Raw genomic sequence first — 19256 nt, forward strand, 5'->3', positions numbered from 1 at the left:
TATTAAAAGATATACCTAAACACATTCATATCTCTTCATAGACCTTCTACATGAAAAGAAGAGGAAACACTCTTTCAATGCCACAAGAAGGAATATTTTCCCCGTTTAGAAATGTTAGTTTTCAGTCTCCTGTTAAACAATGGAGTTAAATCCTAGATGCAGTGAAGTTCTATTCACTTTGAGTATTCATTCTTATGGGTGGCTTCTCTGCCTGATTGGTTAAAAAAGACAACACAACTTGTAACTGATTTTTTTTTTTTTATCACTAAACAACTAATTTTGTCTTCCAAATAAAGCTCTAGGGTTTATTAACTGTGCAATCGCAATTTACTGAGGCCCTTTCATCAAATTAGCCCTGCAACAATGCAATTTTTCCCTTATTTTACTTCTATTTCAAGAAGGGCTTTCCACTATGACTCTTATTAAGACAGACAGTCACTCTCTTCTAATTTAGGTGTTTTTCTCATGGCAACAATTCATTATTACAGCTGAAGGATTTTTTGTAACCTAATTCTGGGCTTCCCTTTCCTTATTTCCTATTTCCTACAATGTCATAAAATGAGTTATCTCCAAATTGTAGCAACCACTGGTTCTCCAAACGAATATGCTCTGTTGTTTAGAAATAGGAATTTCAATTTAGGAATAATCCAGTAAATTCCTTCCGTTCTTTATTTTGTTTATTCGCTTAATTTACACTTAGTTCTAAAATAACAAGCTTCAATGAAATGACTGTGTCATTAAATTTTTAAGTGTTCTTTTCCTTCCGCATACCCAAGCAAGATACATTTACTATATTTTACCTTTCTTCGATTTACTTAGAAGAGTATGGGATGCATATGGACTCTCATCAATAGCTGTATAAAAATCTGCTCCTACATCATCAAAGAAATATTCTTTGTCTGGTTCCTAGCACCCAACTTGACTCTGGTCCCTCAAAGGCACAGTCAATATCCCAAATGCCAAATGAGTACGTGAATGAGAATCCAGAAATAGAGGCCTGGAGATCAATAGATGTAACAGAGAAAGCGTTTACATTCTCAGGGGCAAAGCTCACTGTGTTTCTAAGTGGATCAGAGATATGATCCTCGGCCACCGTGAATGGAACAGAAACTAGATGCCATCAGAGGGAGATACAGGTCCTAATGCAGTGAGGTAATACGACAAGAATAGAAGAGTCAAGGAAGGAAGTGCGGCCCTGAGGAATCTTAAAATAAGCTCGCACTTGCATCCCAACCCTCAGAAGAATGAGAAAAGGCGCAAGGCAGAATTTCAGAGCTTCCAACCCTTGGATGTGAGAGGCATCGACTTTTACTTTCTCTGCTTCCCCACTGAAGTTACACACTGAGTACTTTGAGAGTTATGTCAGCATGTTTTCCTAGGAACAGAATAAGTGAAAGATTGCTGACATCTTTCTAGGTTGGTGGGATGCCCTCATCAAAATGCTGACTCTCCACACGGAGAGATATCCAACGGAGGTGGCCCTGACACATGCTCTGAGTGGACATGTCTAAGAAGATTGCTGCAGCACAAATTTCAAGCCAAAATGCCCGGGAAACAGTCAACGTAGAGGGATTTTGCACATGCTAGGCACACTGCATCAGACTTTTTTTGCACAGAGCGATTCAGCAGTCTGTCAATCAAAGGTCCTGAGGCTGACAGACCACGAACACCCACTTCTGACCTTGCTGGGTCACCAGGACAAGGGGGATAGAAACTGGCTGACAGCAGAAATTCCCCCAGTGGAATAGAATGAAATAAAATTATTGCTAAAAGGAACTTCTCCACTCTGGCCCCTTCTGCAAACGCACTGTACACCGTCCTATGTGTTCACCTCAGTCCCCAGATGGCAAATGAGATGATGTCACAAAGAAAAAGCCAACTCTTGAAGCTCTCCTCTTAGAAGCAGGTATTCATAGTTTTGTTTTGCATTCTGTTTGTTTGTTTTCCGACAGTATTTCTCATTGGGTAGGGCAACTCATATATCCATTGGCTTTGCTTCCTTAGTAAGCCAATTTTCAATACATCAAGAGCTAATTCTAGGTGAATTTCTATGAGGTTAAGTCCAATAATTATTTTATTGTGTCTAGAAAGCAGCAGAAGAAGATGAGAAGGTCTCCTTTCATTTACTTGAGGCTAGAGTTGAAAATATTAGATGGACTCTAATATGGACATAGCCCAGCACGCAGACTGAATAAAATTAATTTTATCATCATGTGAGATAGTTGTGATAAAGTGAGTTTACTTGCTTGAGGACTTATTGATCTGGGGGTTTTTATAAAAGCTGATATCATTTTTTCCCTGGTGAATAAGCATTTATAGATTAATGGGTCTAAAATCTTTTCCTGAACTCCAACTTTAAGCTATGAGTTGGCGATGCAAAACTGAGTAAAAATACAATCCCAACTTTATCCCCCAGGAGTTCATGCTCTACAGGGGAAGTCTTATACATAATTGGACATTTATGATGTAATGAATTGTGTGCCCCTCTCACTGCTGCTGTTGGGCTGCAAATAACAAAATCGGAGCTCTACAGTGAATATTTACTGGGCAGTTCCAATGGACAGGAGAGTATACTTAGCCAAATACATCCCTCTCTGCCCTGTTCTAAAAGTATCCTACATTGTTCAGCTGGACACATGGATGTATCAACCTGAGACAGACGGCCTGTGATATCAAAACCCAACCTGTGGGAGTCTTACCTTGACGAAATAGACATGAACCTAGTATTTTAAAATGAATATACCTACACACACACACACACACACACACACACACACACACACACACACACGAGTCTGTGTCCCTCCTATAGCACGCTTCTTCTCCACGTCTGTATTTTCAGTATATGAAACAGTCCATTTGATTTCCTACCCTTTCCCCAATCTTAGAGTAATAACTTCTAGGAAAGAAGAAATAATAAAGAATGATTACACAATCTTATTTGGGCAAAAAGCTAACATATGCGTATCAAGGCCAAAAATATGGATTTCAAGATAAAACATATGGATGCCCATATGGAAAAAAAGGTTTCCTGGCCGGAAACTCTGCTGTTGCATTTTTTATGCCTATATGTGTGGTATGTTTTTTTTTTCCTTCTGCTGAATAACGCTGTCTGCCGACAGATCCAAATGTTATAAATTCACATGCAAATTTTACAAAATGCTCCACTGTTATCATCTTTATTAGATTTCTTTTTTATTCTCTTAATCCTTTTCATCGCTTAATAGCTCAACAAGTAATGGATTTTTAGTAAAACGGGGAGGCTTATTACAGTCAATCCTGGTACTGAATCTTTTCTTCATGCTTAACAAATGAAACTTATTTTTCTTCGAAACCTCAATAAGAAAATCCTTCCCTTCACACACAAATGTGCTTGCGCATATGCGCGCGCGCGCACACACACACACACACACACACACACACACACACACACACACACGTGCAACAGGTGGTGCCCTTATGACCCTGAGCAGCCATCAGACAATTGGCAACAGACACAGGTTCTATTCTGGATAGACACATCCCATGGAGATCATAAAACATGGGTCAGTTAAGAGAGAAAATCTCAAGAAAGTTTCCATCTTAGTCTCTTAAATTGTATTCGTCGAGTCCTTTTTTCTTGTAAGAGGCAGAGAGATCGGAGGTATCAAGAGAAAAACAGGAGACTTTTGAGAAAATGTGTCCTTTAAAGCCGAGCCTCCTCCTTTTAAGTCAGTGGATTCTTTGTGAGCAGATTTTTTTTTTTTTTTTTGCGGTACGCGGGCCTCTCACTGCTGTGGCCTCTCCCGTTGCGGAGCACAGGCTCCAGACACGCAGGCCCAGCGGCCATGGCTCACGGGCCCAGCCGCTCCGCGGCATGTGGGATCTTTCCCGACCGGGGCACGAATCCGTGTCCCCTGCATCGGCAGGCGGGCTCTCAACCACCGCGGCCACCAGGGAAGCCCTGTGAGCAGATTTTTAAATTTGAAGTTATCATAAACTTTACAAAAGAAAACATTCTTTCATGAAGAACATTTAGTGTGTCTCTTCTGGCATTCAGATAACTAGACCATAAATTTAAATTCTAGCCTTACAATACTTCAGGGGCAAGTATCTTATCAGCTAAGACACGCCCACCAAGGAGCTCCTCTCACTGGATATCTGGCTATGTTGCAGTTTCACAGGGGAAGGGGCATACTTTCTAGATTTGGGGCCCCTGGAGCTCTAGATTGCAAGAGCATCACCTTCTATCCTGAAGGTTCCTTATGGGGTTTATACATTACTTCCCACAGGGGAGAGAAAACTAGCTCCTATTTAAGAGAAAGAATATTATGGGGAGTTTGTCTGTGGTATTTAAAGTTATAAGGTACTATTTAAGCTCTTTTTAGTCTCTTTAAGGAAGCAAAAGTGGATACTGGGCCTTTAAAGGGCCTCAGATTATCCAAGTGGAGTCTGTTGGATTCTCTTTGAATCCACTTATACCAGTGGTATCAAAGGCAAAGAAAATAAGGAGAAGCTAAATTCAGTGAAAGGGTGAAGCGGGGGCAAGTTGATCTATAGCAAGCAACACAGCCCTGTTCTCGCACACTTTTACAATGTTCAGCTATTACAGCAATAATGGCCAGCACATCTAAATCATTAAATCGTCCTCTCTACCACTTGTCCTGCTTGGTATCTCTAGAACCAGAATAAAAGCCAACTCTTTATGTTCTTATTATGTGATGGCCAAGCTTACCTTGTTTGGAGGTAAGTTTTTTTAACAAAAGGTCACGGTTGTCAGTCATTAACTATATTCAGTGTCTGCCTTCAAGAATACAGTTCAAATTCCATAGCTGGGCATTGAAAACTATTCACAAGTTGGTCCCAGGCTACCCTTCCCAACTATGATATATATATTTTTTTGAGGTATACCACTCAACAAACTATTTGCTCTTCCTTGTAAAAACAAATACATATCCAGGGACTGCCTTGGTGGCACAGTGGTTAAGAATCCACCTGCCAATGCAGGGGACATGGGTTCGATCCCTGGTCCAGGAAGATCCCACGTGTCACAGAGCAGCTAAGCCCATGTGCCACAACTACTGAGCCTGCGAGCCACAACTACTGAAACCCGCTCACCTAGAGCCCGTGCTCCACAACAAGAGGAGCCACGACAATGAGAAGCCCGCGCACTGCAACTAAGAGTAGCCCCCGCTCACCACAACTAGAGAAAGCCTGTGCACAGCAACAAAGACCCAACGCAGCCAAAAAATAAAAAATTTTAAAAGAAAATTTTTAATTAAAAAAAAAAAAAAAAAACACCACATCCAGCTTCCAAGTTCACGTTCCTGCAGTTCTTCCCTCCTGGAATGTTCCTTCCCATCCATTTTCCTTCCTTCAACAGCACTGATTTAGTAAACAATTTGCCAGGCAATATCACAGATAATGGAAATCTATTGGTGAACAAGCAGAAAAAGTTCCTGAGTTCAGGAAGCTTACAATCTACTCGATATCTAAACTCCCCTGAGGCTCAGCAATAATTCCCCTATGTCCTCCTGATGCTTACTTAGGTCAGTAAATAGTAATTACCCCAATTCTCTATCAAATCACACTAAAATATTCTACAGTGCCTAACAATGCCAGGGCCTCATCGGGCACACGGGAATAAATATGAACTTTAAAGATATACGTACAATGAGCTTTCAAGATAAATCTTGAAGGGATGATGTTACTATTAAAGGAACATTCAACTCCATTTATTTAGCTGAGGGCATCATTTGTCCTAAGCACAGGGCTTGGCAAGTGGAAAGCCACCAACACATCCTTATTTAATTGTAAACGTGAATAAGACATAATTCCTTCCCTCAAGGAGCTTATAATCATATAGAGGTGATAAGATGTAAACAAAAAGGCAAGAAATACACAATAAAATGTCTATCAGGGCTTCCTTGGTGGAGCTGTGGTTGAGAGTCCGCCTGCCGATGCAGGGGACGCGGGTTCGTGCCCCGGTCCGGGAGGATCCCACGTGCTGCGGAGCGGCTGGGCCCGTGAGCCATGGCCGCTGAGCCTGCGCGTCCGGAGCCTGTGCTCCGCAACGGGAGAGGCCACAGCAGTGAGAGGCCCGCGTACCGCAAAAGAAAAAACAAAAAAGTCTATCGGAAAACGATGACAGCAAGGAAAGCTGACCGCTTGCTGTAAAGCAGAAGCACTGTAAATGTTGTCTGTCTAGTGACCGCTCCTCAAAGGTGCCTGAAGGAAGTCGAAGTCTGTTTTGTGACTGCTCAGGGAATATAACACATCAAACTGCAAGAATCAAAACTAATTTGAAATTATTTTCTAAATGCAATGTATGTAATGTTCCATTCAATTAAAAGAGATGCTGTGATTTGGATTTGAGTCAATACAACACATTATTCAATGATTCTGGAAAGGCTTTTCCAAAATGCATGTTGGCTTGAGTTTCTGGAAATGCTGACCTCCCTACCTGGAACAGAAGGAAGTGATTTTTCTTAACATTTATACTGTGGATTTCACCCATCCCTAATCCTGAGTTGCCAAGTTGTGTATTCTTCTGTGATTACGTTCTACTTGACTGTGGATCATTTTACAAAAGCTCTAATTGTGTGTCAGATCAGGAAACTCAGACCTGACAGTGAATTTCATTTCACAGACTCCGGAACCATAGAGTACAGATGCCTTAAAGCCAGTGGTCCATTTCTCTTTTAAAGGTCTTGGTCTTAACTCTCTGAGTCAGGTAATTTGTCCTGTAAATATTCTGAAAAAGCCTGAATCCATGAGACAAATGCACAATGAACCAAGCCTGAGTGAATCACCTGCATTTACCCAGTGCCTCAACCAGATGCTCGAGTAGAGTGGCTGTGTTTATTTCCCTTGCTTGCATATCATCTCTCTACTGAGTTTGCTGTCTTTACAGAGGAACTCACCCGCTCTAACTTAAAGGCTGTCTCCTTCCCTCCTGGCTTACAATCTTATTTTTAGGAGGAAGGAAAGATGAGGGAGCTGAAGACTCGGGAAGGAGGTAGTAGGGGGGGAGAGAGCTATTATTTGCCAAACCAGCACATGTTCACCAGAGAGCGTGGTCAAGCGGTCAGAAGAAGCAGTGATGTTAATTAGCAATGAAATGAGGAATAAACCAGCATTAGCCCTGAGACTAATCAATGGGAAAACCACTCCAAGAAGCAGCTTAATGAAGTAGTATACAGCTGTTTATTTCTAGTCCGTTTATCCAGACCAAAAAAAAAAAAAAGAGAGAGAGGGAGAGGAATCTCCGGTAAATAATAGAAAAAAAAAACTTGCTTAAGTATATTTTTTTCAAAGCCCGGGTACTGCTCTGATGTACGTATTTATAGCATAACCCCCATACTTATTTCTTACAATTAATAGGACAAACCATAAAAATTAGGTAGGTATAAACACCTGCGCCATACCAGAAATACACTTTTTTTATCTTCTTCACATAGGTGTTCATACTCATTTTGATTTGTAAAAGAATATCACTTTTCCTTGAAATGTACAACTGCTGTAATGTTTTTGCAAGTGGATTATGAAAAAAGTGCTATTGACACAGGAAATAGGACTCTTCTCTCATTTCTTTCAAGTGTGAGGGAAATTACCTGGAAAATACTTTTGCTTGTTTTTCACTTGTAAAAAATATGACTGACATGTATGTACAAGCAAGACCACAAAGCCTATTAATTACCATCTACTGATCTCCGGGGGTTTTTCAGTAGAAGTGCATCATCATATATATGGGGACCAAAAACTAGAAGCCCAATTAGGGGGGAAAAAACCTTTGTCATTTTATCAGGGTGGTGAGAAAACTGAGTAGTCAGTTTAAACAGAGTAAGTCTCTCTTTGAGAGTCTCTTGCTCGGCTCTAATTGGAAGATAAAAGTTCCTTCTGAAGGATACAAATGTTCTTCTACCTTAGCACATTCCAAATAAACAAAAGGGACTTCTCAACTGAGAAAATCTTAGTCACCACTCTGGAAGCAAGCTTAGAGTCAACCTTCCTGCTAATGATGGAGATATTACCGAAAGTCCAAACACTAACTACTGCCAGAGAGACTTGAATTAAAATACCATTTGGTCGGGGGATGGTTGGGGGAAGGAAATGGGGGAAAAAAGGAACCAAAAAGAGCTCCTGTCATGCCTCTTTTCCCCCCTCGTTTTCTTCCCTTTCCTTCTTTCCTTTTAGTAATTTGATAAGTGGTAGTATCCCCCCATGATATAGGAAAATTAATGTTTGCAAAGTATGTCCAGGTAGAAATGAGAACTTAACTATAAAGAAGATAAACAACAGGCCTCCTTGCTTTCTCTTTAAATAGGGATTCAAAACCCTAAGGAAGAGAAGAAGCTTCTCCTTTTACCCCTTCTTCCAAGTGTAAACACTGACTTTGTTTATCCCTTATAGTTTCCAATGGGTAAGCGTATACAAATGAATTTTTCTTTTTAATCATGCCAAGACTAGTGAAATGAACACACATTCTCTGGCAAAGAAAGTCTATGCAAACCTCTACAAACACCTGAAAAAAACCAAGCTCTCATTTCAACAGATCCATGCTTAGGTTTGTGGCTATTAATTGGGAAGAAAGGAACTCCCGTTGCTGGAAGCATCTTCTGACACTTGGCCTGAGCCTCGCCGTTCAAGGCCATTGCAATTTTTTAAGCATACTTTCCATACGATGAAGCATCTTGAGAAAACACAAACAAAAAACAAAACAACAAACCAACCACTGCAGGCCAACACGGGAGACAACAGCGCTCAGGTAATCCCCTTTATAGGATGATTTGATAGCTCAAGGAAAAGGAAACAAACCACCGAGTACTAGAACACCAACAGCGGGTAGGGAAAGTGCCGCAGATGGTTAGGGGGACCTGCAAACTAGAGATAGGCAATGAAAAGGTTAGAAATGATAGTTAAAAAAAGACAAATTACTCCAAAGACCATATTCTTAAATCGCTGAAGCAAAACATGTTTATTCGATTTGTTTGTATGCCTATTACAAAAATGCTACTTTGGGATTCTAGGAACCCAGTCTGTCAATTTTTCAGTTTCTGCACTTTTCATGGTTGCTTAGAGCTGTTTAATGCAAATACTTCCAATAAGAGATTTCATGCCCCTAAATTACACCCAGTTAAAAGCGAATGAAAATGTAAGGTAAATAACTATAATCAGCCATATTGTCTTTCTCTTGGCACGCCTCACTTTACAGGCATGTTTAAAGACATCTCTGGGGTCCTATCTTTTTTAACAAGCAGCAGTGTATTTCCTGGAATATTACTTAAGATGCTGTGCAGTGAACATTACACAGGTTAAAATGTTACCTAGAGACCGAGAAAGAATTGCATCTGTTGCAAGAGCCATCTTTTTCGCCACATTTTGGAACATCTGAGAAGATGAATGGACATTTTGCTGTGGAGGGGATGAAAAGAAATGAGAAGAGTTTACGTTTGTCTTTCATGTGTGCCGTGTGTTGATCAGTCGTTGTGGAAGTTTGAAGAAAGTAACTCTGGGAAGAAATGAATGAGGGGGGGAAGGAAATGTACAAATGAGAAGGTCCCTCTGGATTTGCCATACCAAGAAAGCTCTTCAGAGTGAAACCACGAAATTGACTCTCTGAGAAGGAGCGTGTTTCATTCCCCTAAACATTTTTGCCTTCGATCACTTTTTCTTGGCATCACTGGTTCTTAAACCTCAGCATCCTGCAGGATGGCCTTGTGCAGTGTTTAAAATGCAGAGTTCTGGGCTGCCCTGCGAAATGTGGATTAAATACCTCAAGGAAGGAGCTCAGGAATCTGCATTTTTAATTGAAATTTAGTTGATTTACAATATTGTGTTAGTGTCAATTATACAGCAAAGTGATTCAGGTATACCTATTCTTTTCCAGACTGTTTTCCATTATAGGTTACTACAGGATTTTGAATATAGTTTCCTGTGCTATACAGTAAGTCCTGTTGTTTATCTATTTTATATATATATGTGTGTGTATATATATATATATATATATATATATATATATATATATATATATATTTATTAGTGTGTATCTGTTAATCCCAAACTCCTAATTTATCCCCCTCTCCCTCCCCTTCTCCTTTGGTAACCATAAGTCTGTCTTCTATGTCTGTGTGTCTTTTTCTGTTTTATAAATATCTTCATTTGTATCATATTTTAGATTCCACCTATAAGTGATACCATATGATATTTGTCTTTCTCTGTCTGACTTACTTTACCTTAGTATGATCATCTCTAGGTCCATCCATGTTGCTGCAAATAGCATTATCTCATTCTTTTTTTTAATGGCTGAGTAATAGGGTTCTGCTGTTTTTGTTTTTGTTTTTTTTGCGGCACGCGGGCCTCTCACTGTTGCAGCCTCTCCCGTTGCGGAGCACAGGCTCCGGACGCGCAGGCTCAGTGGCCATGGCTCACGGGGCCCAGCCGCTCCGCGGCACGTGGGATCTTCCCGGACCGGGGCACGAACCCGTGTCCCCCGCATCGGCAGGCGGACTCCCAACCACTGCGCCACCAGGGAAGCCCATGGGTTCTGCATTTTTAACTGGCACTGCCAGGGAGTTTGTGGACTGCCCTGTGAAAATGGCTCTATGATGTTAAGAGCACACATAGATTTGTAGATGGCATTGCCATTTCAAAAAGACTTCCCACCCATTCATATAGGCTTTCTCTGCAAAGCACACAACTGTGACTTACAAACAAGCCTTCAGAAGTGTGATTAGCAAGGGAGCAAAGGGGGGCAGGAGATTAGAAGAATCGGTCAATGGCTCGAATATGTGAAATTACCTTGTTCGTCCAAAATATAGGATGGTATTGTTCTGTCATCCTGGAGCTCAACTGCCTCTCTCCCATTTTAGGAAAAGTGGCAATCATTTCCTTTTGTGGGGAGAACAATTTCTGAAGAACCCAGTCATTTTAAAAAGTGAGATCTCCCCTCTCTATTGACAGAGCAGTCAGCATCTCGGTATTGCGGTACCCATGTGGGCGGCGTGGCAGACAGGGAGAGAGCTGGGTCCAAGTACTGTCCCATATTCGGGGCGCCATCTTGGGCAGTGTCTCACTCACTTCCTGGCACACAGAAGACATTCCTCATCTGCACAATGCATATACATTCTAGGCAAAAGCAGACTTCTGCACCATAAACATAAAACTACCTCTTCACAAACGATGAAGGTGAAATGAGAGAGTAAAGCTGTGTCCTTTAGTACAGAGCCTGAAGCCTGAAAAATGCAGACCAAATGAGATGGTGAAATAAGCTAGTCAAATCAAGCCTCAGGGCTTCCCTGGTGGCGCAGTGGTTGAGAATCCGCCTGCCGATGCAGAGGACGCGGGTTCGTGCCCCGGTCCGGGAGGATCCCACATGCTGCGGAGCGGCTGGGCCCGTGAGCCATGGCCGCTGAGCCTGTGTGTCCGGAGCCTGTGCTCCGCAACGGGAGAGGCCACAGCAGTGAGAGGCCCTCATACCACACACACACAAAAAAAAATCAAGCCTCAGAACTTAAATTTCAGTGACTCAGTTTGGGGTATTCATTTCCTGACTCGATTTATGAGACCTGGCATTCAATTTAGTTACTTAAGGAATTATTAAGATCTGATAGTGGGAGGAGGGGCTCATTTCATGTCCTCTTACTAATTAAGCTGAAAGGACTATAGGAAGTAAGTGCATTGTCACCCGACCTGTCCAAGAAGTAGTCACAACTTGCATACTCTGAAAGTGTGTATGAATTTCGTAATTATTTAGAATTTAAAATGATGTTTTCCCATAGACACCAATTCACAAATGGAGCTTAGATTTCTAGGCCATCCCACCAAAGCCGACTTAACTTGTAAATAAAAAACGAACTACTGTTTTGATAGGCAGACGTGTCTATGGAACATTAGGACACATCTTCCTCTCCTTCTGTCTAAGGTGAAAACAATATCTTCTTAGCTTGGCACTGAACAAAGCCACCCCGACCTTGGCTTCTTTAACTTGATACAGTCCCATTAACTCAAGCGCCTCAGAAGGGCACGTGCTCCTCTTGGGCAGGGTCCTGGGTCACAGATAAGAGCTGGAAAGGACTTCCAGGGGTCTCGGGGAAAGCAGGAGGGCACAGAAGACTGGTTATCTGTACTAATCTGCACTCTCTGTACTGTTACTAATTCCCTTAAAAATACCGGGGACACTTTCAGGCGATGAATAGTTAAGAAATGTTATAGATAGTAACAAGAAAGTTTCAGGGCTAAGAACCAAAGACACATGAATTATAATCTGGATTTTCTTTTCATATAAGTACTTAACCACTATCATTAATAGTACTTTCTGGGACATTTGCGATTTATTCTTTGAATAAATACTCTCATAAACACTATATTTTAAGACAGTGTTTACGTTCTTCCATATTATTGAGCTGTGCTTTGAAAGGAATGAGTCCACACTAGTATTTCCACTTCTTCAGCCACTAACTTTATCCTTGAAAATGAAGGCTCTGGAACAGGCTCAGGGCCACTGAAGAGGCGGAAAAGAGATGCGTAGTTTACACGTCACAATTCTAGAAGATCATTTTGGAATCTCCACTGGAACACACTGTCTTTTGACATTCCTCTCTGACTTCAACGTGCAAACACACCTGAAGGGACTCACCAGCCATGATGAAAGTGTTAGGGGCTTTGTACATGGTCTCTTCCAGGGTGCTTGGCTCTCCAACTGCATCGAATGTACAGCATATACAGAAGCTGGCGGAGATACTCAAGAGAGGCTAACGTTGATATACTTCTGAAGGAAGAGACGGAAAGGCTGGCTAAAGCCCAAATTAAAGGTAGGTGGCAAAACTAGCAGAAGCCAATCAGCCCAACTAGATGGTGAGTCTGGCAGGTACTGGTAGCCACACTAGCCGCCTTGCCAAGTCTCTGAACGTAGAGTCAAAACCCGACCGAGTCATGCTTTATGCCTAAGACTCGTATATCAGAATCGCCGATTTCAGTAGACCAGACGGGGGTTTTCCCTTCACCTCTTGGCTTTTATAAATTGAACAATTTTGTCCTCTCTATATGGTATCATAAAGCTGCTAAAGAAATCCCAATTCGTTTTTTTTACCCTTCAGAATCAAGAGCTTTAATGACGTCGTTATAAAAGATTTCCATAACAAGGCACAGAATACCCTGTAAATAAGCATTAGTTGCACTTAACACCAACCTCAACGGGTCAGGAGCTAGAGGAGAGTCCACAAAGATGAACTAAGGTACTTCTCACAATACACCAAATCTTCCAGGCTGGCAAACCACAAATCTAGAATTCTTAGAGCTTTGCCAAAGACAAACAAAACATTCTAACTATTTGGGTTTAATACAGCATGCTTACTGTTTTTTCAGAAGGGAAAAGAAGGTATCACCCACTCAAGCTGGTGTTCAGGTTGTGGGCATTTTGGAAAGCTCCCAGAGTAAAGCAATAATGAGAACAGAACTCCCAGCAGCAGTAAGAGAACTGAGCAAAATTATATATGGGGTGTGGGTGCCTGAGTGGGGTGTGTGTGTGTGTGTGTGTGTGTGTTTTGCACTGTGTGGTCTGAAACAGTTCGGTCTGGTTTGAGGGGAAAGAACTGTGACCTAGTGTATAAATTTTATCCTAATACGCACACCATGTTATTTCAAACCTTTATATAAAGACTTAGCCTCATGTCCTATCTCTTGGTCCCAAATCATAAGGACCTTGACACTTTAAGGAGTGGACCAAGCATAGATTATGTAATAAAATTTTAAACCACGGCAGCTTGATGCCCTTTAGTTATACTAAGGGCTCACAGGTAATCACAATACATTTACTATATCTGTATCTTTAAATTGCCAAGTGTACACTGGAGAGAACTCGAGGATATGTAACCATATCCAGTTCTCGTGAGTCTCAGATAATGACAATGAAGAGAAACAGCCGAAGTTAGAAGTGCACTCAGGGTGTCACACCGCCAAGTGAAATATGCTTCCAGAATATTCATGCAGAGAGCCCAAATTTCTCAGTCCCTTGCTCCTTGCTGCCACGCCAGAGGAGACTAAAGCTAGACGGTGAGAAGCCCTCCCGGATTCACCGCTGCTGTGGGTTGCTTCCTAAGCCTGTGATTTTGTGTCTGTGTGAGGAAAACATGACTGGAATTGAAAGAGCACGTGAGGGTGGGCTGGCAGAGCCAAGAAATGCAGCCCCCTTGCTGTGCAAAGGGGAAAAAGCAAGATCCAACGACTGGAGCTGGGAAGACCCTTGCGATTTGATGCAATGCTCCAAGCAAAGCTTAGAGTCACCCACGCGGAATTGTTAATCCCCTTCCTCCACTTCCTGACACAGAGGATACTATGCCTGGTTCCGAGAGATTCTTCTCCGTATATAATTCGAGTCATCCCTCCTCTTGCTAAAACGTGAATGCGTCCTCTTTAGCTATGTAGCGGAATTCTCACGAACCAATCAGGGACGAGGCGCCTACGGACACCGTTTCTGTACCTGAAGTCCGTCAGCGTGATCTTCACAAGGCTTATCTCCCAGCTGCTATTTCCTAAACTCCTAATTCCTGAACCATCGCTTCATCCTCGAGAGCATCCTGTTTCATGGTCCAGGGTGGTTCTGACCTTGAATATGATGATAATCATCCCTGCCTCCTTGGGGAGAGAAGGGGGAGAAACGTGAGTCCGCTCTGTGCCTTGGCCAGTATAACTGCTTACACACACCTCCACACCAGACCTATCTCGAACTCCTTCTGGAGCTCAGAGGTGAGTCGGTGAAGGTTTCCACCTCTTCCAACATGAGCGCTTTTGAAATGGCTTTGTGGCTCCCTATTGAAAACAATACTACTGGCTGAAACAGTACACAAGACATTCCACCTCCCAGGACGTGCCGAGATGTGACTGCACGGGAAGCATGGGATCTGCCGGCCTTTTTGGTGACTGTTCTCTGTTATCATCGCATTTGGCCCGAGGTCCACGGCGGTCACCGGCCAAGGCAACTTCGTCCTGTTTTCATCTTCCCACTTGCCTACACAGTACAAGGCTGTCATTGTCTCATCAAGCGTTTATGAATAGCCTTTGTACGAAGAGCACCGTGTCCCGGCCGCTGCCATAGCCCAATGTGAAGGGGATCCCCTGGGTATAACTGTATGTATGTGCGTGTCTGCCTATTTGTGCGTCTGTGTATGCACGCGTCTCCGAGCTCGGCAAAACACACCTAGAATTGTGCACTCATTCTCTTACTCTCTTGTGTGTCCAAGGCCCATGTCACCAAGCGTGCTTTGTCAGTACTACAGAAGGCTGTACAGTGACAAATCCCTGCCCCAGGAAATGTCCACAGCATGTAATTCTTCATGGAGTGCTTTTTTGAAAGACTATGACTTAACTAGCATGAGGGTCAATCTCTTTTTTAAGCTAAAAGGCACTTAGGCAAAGAGATCTGTGTCGGTGTGTGTGTGTGTGTGTGTGTGTGTGTGTGTGTGTGAGAGAGAGAGAGAGAGAGTGACCAACTGCACACATGTATATGTGCAATTGTTGTGTGTGTGTGCACGTATGTGCATGGGGGGGAGGGGCTATGGAGGAAAGAATGGAAATAACAAGATTGTAGAACCCTGCACAGCTGGTCCCTGCTGGCCTATATACTCAGGGGAGAGACCGAGCCTCATGGGGAGGAATGTCCAGAGATGCAGACAAGTCAGATCCATCCGACAAAGTGAGAAGTGCCTTGGGGCTGAGGACAGTAGATGTCCCGGTTAAATTAAATGCCACTTACATGCCACCGACCCCTCTACCGTCTTCCATACTCAGATGCATCCTCCAGATACTAATCATTATTGTATTAACAAGACAAGAGGTAACTCTACACAGGATGCAATTAAATTCTTGCTTGGACACTTAAATGTTTACTTCAAAGAGGGCGTCACAAAGCCCAGAGGGACTTGTCACAAGGGAAGGAAGCCGAGGGGCTGGTGCAGAGGCTGGCCGCAGCTCTCTGCCTAGGCGTATTACTGAACCTCTTGATGGCTCAGTTGTCTCACCTGCAAAACAAGGATACTAATTGTGCCTGCCTTGCAGGGTCGACGTGAGCAGTTTTGTAAAATTTAATATTTATTTATTTATTTTGGCTGCGTTGGGTCTTTGTTGCTGTGTGCAGGCTTTCTCTAGTTGCGGCACGCGGGGGCTACTCTTCATTGTGGTGCGCGGGCTTCTCATTGCGGTGGCTTCTCTTGTTGAGGAGCACGGGCTCTAGGCGTGCGGGCTTCAGTAGTTGTGTCACGCGGGCTTAGCTGCTCTGCGGCATGTGGGATCTTCCAGGACCAGGGCTTGAACCCGTGTCCCCTGCATTGGCAGGCGGATTCTTAACCACTGCGCCACCAGGGAAGCCCCCGAAGTGAGTATTAAAGATGATTTCAGCAAAGCACCTAGCACAAAGTAGGCAAGACTGAGGAAGCAGTGACTTATGAAAATTCAACAGAGGGCTGGGAGTTCCAGAGTGTATTTACTGCAAATATTGAATACAATCACTCCCCCACTAATAGTTAGTTACATTTATTTCCTAATTCTCTAAAAAAGATAAACAACAACCACCCCGCTCATGGATGACATTTTGCAACTTACATTCCTAAAACAACTCAAAGGGTGCTACCTACAGATAAAATGGTTCTACCAGAGACAAGAAGCTAAGTCAAACCCTTTGTTCAACTTCAAAGTTTATGGGATATTCCAGATATCCTGGTAAATGTAGTGTGAGACTGCAAAAAATTAAACTAAGTCATTAAAGAAGTGTACTTAGTGCCTGTTAAAAACAGAATCAGCTTCTTTTCTCCCAAAGATACTTATGTTCTTTCTCTTTCTTATCTCTTTACTGCTGGGAACTGCGGAGCTTAACAAAGCAAACTTGGCTTTACTTATCAGAGTGAGCTCAGGAACCCCTAAGAGAAGGAGTCACCCAAACACCAGAGATGCTACGCTCTACAAGAAGCCCAGAAGATGGTTTAACGCCAACAACCCCCAGCAGCTCCAGGACTACCAGACAGGCTTAGATTTTAGAAACACAAACGGGTCATCTGCATTTTATGTGGCTGCAAAGCCCAGCCACTGCCTGGAAGTTTATGACAAGGCAGACATTCTGGGACTCTAAGCAGTTTCTGGGATCTTAGCACTGAGCAGAGGTATAAAGAGAATACATGTAACAGAAAGCTACCCTCTTCTGAACTGCTCAAGGAAAATTCCTCACCCCAAATGAGATTAAGGGCTCGGTGCAGATAAGTGTCTGTGACATCCATTTCAATGCCGTCCTGCACAAAATGGCATTTTATGTCATTCAAACTGGAATCATTTCAGAATTCTCATGAAAATCCAATATACGCTGATTTTTTTCTTCATACTATGCATAAAGAAAGATTCGCCAAACAAATTAAAGATGCAAGGGATATTGCAGGGAGTGTACTTAAATGAACTTTAGAGGTTTCAACATATTGTATACAAACAGGCGGTCCATCACACAAGGGATGAACCGTGCACAGGCTTTTCACGGGGGTCCCAGGGTTCAATGTCATGGTCTCACTCACCCTCAACATCAAGGCCAGGTTCTTCGCTCATGAGGCTCTGGCTGCTTCAGTCTTTTTTCTGTTCCTTGAGCCAGCCCAGTTCATGCCCACCTGAAGGCCCTTGCTCTTTTTTTTAAATTTTAATTTTTATTTTATATTGGAGTACAGTTGATTTACAATATTGTGTTAGTTTCAGGTGTACAGCAAAGTGATTCAGTTATACATATACATATATCTATTCTTTTTCAGATTCTTTACCCATATAGGTTATTACAGAATATTGAGTAGCGTTCCCCGTGCTATACAGTAGGTCCTTGTTGATTATCTATTTCATATATAGTAGTGTGTATATGTGAATTCTAAACTCCTAATTTATCCCTCCCCACCACCCTTCCCCTTTGGGAAACCATAAGTTTGTTTTTGAAGTCTGTGAGTCTGTTTCTGTTTCGTAAATAAGTTCACTTGTATCATTTTGTAGATTTCCACATATAAGTGATATCATATGATATTTGCCTTTCTCTGTCTGACTTAATTCACTTAGTATGAAAATCTCTAGGCCCATCCATGTTGCTGCAAATGGTATTATTTCATTCTTTTTTTACGGCTGAGTAATATTCCACTGTATATATGTATCTTATATATGTATCATATATATGTATATATGTATCTTCTTCCCACCCATGATGTTGATGTACAATTAGGGTGCTTTCATGTCTTGGCTATTGTGAATAGTGCTGCAATGAACATTGGGGTTGCATGTATGTTTTCGAATTATGGTTTTCTCTGGACATATGCTTAGGAGTGGGACTGCTAGATTGTATGGTAGCTGTATTCTTAGTTTTTTTTTTTTTTTTTTTTTTTTTTTTTTTTTCGGTATGCGGGCCTCTCACTGTTGTGGCCTCTCCCGTTGCGGAGCACAGGCTCCGGACGCGCAGGCCTAGCGGCCATGGCTCACGGGCTTAGTTGCTCCGCAGCATGTGGGATCTTCCCGGACCAGGGCACGAACCCGTGTCCCCTGCATCGGCAGGCGGATTCTCAACCACTGCGCCACCAGGGAAGCCCTATTCTTAGTTTTTTAAACAACCCCATACTGTTCTCCATAGTGGCTGTACCTTGTGCTTGCTGATCTGTCTGCCAGGAATATTCTGCCATCAAATCCTTATAGGATGGGTTTCTTCTCATTACTATGCTCTTGGATCAGAGGTTATCCCTTAAAGTTCAAGCCTTCTCTGACTGTCTAGTCATTCTCCGTCCTACCTTCATTTTATTTTCTTCCTAACACTTATCACCATCTGAACTCTACACAGTTTTCTTTGTATACTTATTTAACAATGGAACACTCCACTAGACTTGAAGGTCAGTGAACGCTTGGACTTTGTCTTATCACCACTGTAGCCCTAGCATCTGGGGCTGCCAGCAAACACACATTTATTAAAGGAAAATTAGCTATAAAATATCTAATATATTTGTTTTAAAATACTCTGAAAGACCTCTACTTAGAAACAACCGAGAAGCAGCACAGTATGTACTAGAGAATAATAAAACATCATACTTTCAAACATTTTACACTTCAGGCTCTCACTAGTTTCAACAGGCTACCTCCTCTCCCTGCTTTCCCAGTATATATGCTCCCCCATTCCATTTTCTTTATTCAGCCTGAAAGAGAAAAACTGTCAAACTCTGGATAAACACAGTTAAACTGAAATCAACAGTGCTGCTAATAGTTTTATATTCTTAGCATCATTGTGA

At 42.3% G+C, this 19256-nt stretch overlaps 1 protein-coding gene across 24 annotated transcripts in view; it reads right to left on the bottom strand.

Annotated features, from left to right (window-relative positions):
- Window positions 1-19256, bottom strand: part of ESRRG (estrogen related receptor gamma) — a 645982-nt gene that overhangs the window by 399374 nt on the left and 227352 nt on the right. The window lies entirely within an intron of this gene.

Source organism: Kogia breviceps, chromosome 1 (genome assembly GCF_026419965.1).
Source record: "Kogia breviceps isolate mKogBre1 chromosome 1, mKogBre1 haplotype 1, whole genome shotgun sequence".
Taxonomy (NCBI): domain Eukaryota; kingdom Metazoa; phylum Chordata; class Mammalia; order Artiodactyla; family Physeteridae; genus Kogia; species Kogia breviceps.